Source organism: Otolemur garnettii, unplaced genomic scaffold (assembly GCF_000181295.1).
Source record: "Otolemur garnettii isolate 467f Iridium unplaced genomic scaffold, OtoGar3 scaffold00124, whole genome shotgun sequence".
NCBI lineage: Eukaryota > Metazoa > Chordata > Mammalia > Primates > Galagidae > Otolemur > Otolemur garnettii.
This window is the reverse complement of record NW_003852519.1, coordinates 2,955,220-2,959,008: the sequence shown is the minus strand read 5'-3', so window position 1 is coordinate 2,959,008 and position 3,789 is coordinate 2,955,220. Positions and strand designations below refer to the sequence as shown.

Here is a 3,789-nt window from a genome sequence, read left to right as displayed (position 1 = left end):
ATTCGAACCCGCCACCTTAGGTGTACGTGGCTGGCGCCTTAGCCGGTGGAGCTATAGGCGCCGAGCCATTATTGTATTTCTTGATCACTTCCAGGAGTCTCGTGGTTGAGTCTCTGGGGTTCTTTAAGTATAAGATTATATCATCAGCAAATAGTAAGAGTTTGACCTTCTTTGCCCCCATTTGGATGCTCTTTATATCCTTCTCTTGCCTGATTGCATTGGCTAGAACTTCTAGCACTAGTTGAATAGTATGGCAAAAGAGGTCATCCTTGTTTGGTTACAGTTCTAAGTGGAAAAGCTTTCAGTTTTACTCCATTCAGTATGATGTTGGTTATGGGTTTGTCATAGATGACTTCAGTCACTTTAAGAAATGTGCCACCTATACCTATACTCTGAAGTATTTTTGTTAGGAAAGGATGCTGTGGCAGGCACCTGTAGTCCCACCTACTTGGGAGGCTGAGGCAAGAGAATCGCTTAAGCCCAAGAGTTTGAGGTTGTTGTGAGCTGTGACACCATGGCACCTTACCGAAGGCGACATAGTGAGACATTGCCAAAAAAAATAAAAAATAAAATAAAATAATAAATAAAAATTTGTTGTGAGCTATGACACCATGGCACTCTACCGAAGGCAACATAGTGAGACTGTCACCAAAATAATAATAATAATAATAATAATAATAATAAATAAAAATCACTAATCACCGGGAGAATGAAAATAAAAACCACAATGAGATATCACCTTACACATATTAAGATGGTTGCTATTAAAAAAATAAAACTAGGGTGGCGCCTGTGGCTCCAGGGGTTGCAGGTTCAAGCCCAGCTCTGGCCAAAAACTGCAATAAATAAATAAATAAATAAATAAAGCTAAAAAAATAAATAGATAAAAAATAAAACCAGAAAATAGCAAGTATTTGCAAAGATGTGAAGCAATTGGAATCCTTGTGTACTCTTGGTGGGAATATAAAACATTACATGGTAGTTCCTTAAAACATTAAAAATAAAATTACCATACCATCAAGCCTTCCCACATCTGGGTATATATCAACATGCACTGGAAGTAGAGTCTCAAACCCATGTTCATAGCAGCATTATTACAATAGTCACAATGTAATATGTAGGGAGGCATAGGCAGGTGGATTGCTTGAGCTCAGGAGTTTGAGACCAGCTTCAGGCAAGAGTGAGACTCTATCTCTAAAAATAGTCAGGTGTGTGGAGAGCGTCTGTAGTCCCAGCTTTGTGGAAGGCCGAGGCAAGAGGATCACTTGAGCCCAAAAGTTGAAGGTTGCTGTGAGCTATGACGCCATGGCACTCTACCAAGGGCAACAAAATGAGACTCTGTCTTTAAAAAAAAAAAAAGTAATATATAAATGTCCATTGACAGCTGCAATGAAATCAGAAAGTATGAGACCTTTAAATTTGTTCTTTTTCAAGATTGTGTTTGGCTATTCAGTGTCCCTGGACATTCCATGTGAATTTTGGGATGGATTTTTCTATTTCTGGAAAAAAAGTGATTTTTTTTACCTTCTTGGTAAGATGTTCAGTTAGAAGAGATTCAATATCTGACCAAAATCACTTTCTGTGCTTGGTGCTGTCTTTTTTTTTTTTGTACGGAAGGTCTTTATTGGTGGGGGAGGGAGGCTATAAAGCAGCACCAAGGAGGAGAGAAAATAGAAGAGAAAAGGGGAGAGAGATAACGAGAGAGTGGGGAAGAGAAGAGAGAGAGAGAGACAGCAGAGAAGAGCAAGGGGGAAGAGGTGGAAAAAGAGAGAGAGCAGAGAAGAAAGGCAGAGAGAGAGCCTTTGGGCTGTCTTTAATAAGAATTATTATTTTTATTTATTATTATTATCATTTTACTTTCTCATTGCTGTGGTTTAACTATACCCCCCAAATATCATGTTGAAATCCAGTTGCCGTGTGACAGTATTAAAATATAGGACTGGCTTGGTGCCTGTAGCTCAAGCGGCTAAGGCGCCAGCCACATACATCAGAGCTGGCAGGTTTGAATCCAGCCCAGGCCTTCAAAACAACAATGATAACTACAACCAAAAAAAAAAAAAAAAAAAAAATAGCCAGGCATTGTGGTGGGTACCTGTAGTCCCAGTTACTTGGGAGGGTGAGGCAAGAGAATCGCTCAGGAGTTGGAGGTTGCTGTGAGCTGTGATGCCATAGCACTCGACCCAGGGCGACAGCTTAAGGCTTTGTCTCCAAAAAAAAAAAAAAAAAAAAAAAATATATATATATATATATATATACACACACACATATATATATATAGGACCTTTAAGAGATAAGTAGGTCATGAGGGCTTTGCTTTCACAAATGGATTAACGTCATCATCATGTGTGTGGGGTAGCTGTTGTGGGAGTTCAGCCTCCTTTTTCTCTCTCAGTCCCTCACGTCCAGTGTGTTTCCTTTCCATGTGATACTTTCTACCATGTTATGACAAAAAGCCTGCATCAGATTCAGCATCTGGATCTTGGAGTTCTCAGCCTGCAGAACCACAAGCCAAATAAATATCTTTTTTTTTAATAAATTATGCAGTCTGTGGTATTCTGCTACCGCACAGAAAATGGAATAAAACACTCACTCTAGAGAGTTACGTTCTTTGTGATTACATTAGCTTCTGCTATGTTTATTTTATTATTTTATTGTCACTTTTAATAGTAAGCAACAAAGTTAGTTATAACTATTTATATTTGAAGGCACATATGATTCTATCTTTATCGCGTGGCCAAAACTGGTCTGGTATTTTTTTTGTCCTTCTCCAGATCAGAGCCTAAATTCAGACAAAAGAAATTCAAGATGGCTTTTATACTTCTGCCATCTTAGAGGTTTCCCAGAAGATTCCTTGGCAATCACAAGGATTTATACCCTACTAAAGAGAAAGCCAAAATTGAAGTTTGTTTGATATGCTCTATATTTTGCAATTATTTCAAGACTATTTAAGTACATAGTAAAAACTGTCAAATCAAAACAGAAGTGTAAATTTCCCTTGGTTAATTTTAAATACTGTGTGCAGTTTATATGGAAGGAGCTTTGCCCAGTGCTCTCTCTGACCCTAATACATTCTTATCTTCAGGAAAATATTAATTAGCATTTAATGAAATTGTTGTATCTGTAACCCTATAAAGAACTGTACTCTCAAGCAAGGTATGGTGGCTCATACCTATAATCCTAGCACTCTGGGAGGCCGAGGCAGGTGGATTGTCTGAGCTCACAGGTTTGAGACCAGTCTGAGCCAGAGTGAGACCTCCTCTCTAAAAATAGCTGGGCATTGTGGTAGGTGCCTGTAGTCCCACCTACATGGGAGGCTAAGTCTAAAGAATCGCTTAAGCCCAAGAGTTTAAGGTTGCTGTGAGGTATGACGCCACGGCACTCTACCCAGGGTGGACAAAGTGAGACTGTGTCTCAAAAAAAAAAAAAGAGAGCGAGAGCTGTACTCTCTATTGTGACATTATTGGCTGCTGTTCCTAATTAATCATGATCTTTCGATATTATTTCCAACATGTGGTTTCTGCTTTTCTCTCATGTTTGCCTAAGGGCTCTGTCATAAGATACCATTAAAATTGGGTCTTCTGGGCAGCACCCATAGCTCAGTGGGTAGGATGCTGGTCACATACACTGTGGCTGGTGGGTTGGAACCCGGCACAGGCCTGCTAAACAACAATGATACCTGCAACAAAAAAATAGCTGGGTGTTGTGGTGGGCCCCTATAGTCTCAGCTACATGGGAGGCTAAGGCAAGAGGATCACTTAAACCCAAGAGTTGGAGGTAGCTGTGAGCTAT

General features: G+C 39.7%; 1 pseudogene across 1 annotated transcript in view; it reads left to right on the top strand.

The window, feature by feature from the left end:
* The window catches only part of LOC105887793, a 59,564-nt pseudogene that overhangs the window by 21,244 nt on the left and 34,531 nt on the right, over window positions 1-3,789 (top strand). The window lies entirely within an intron of this gene.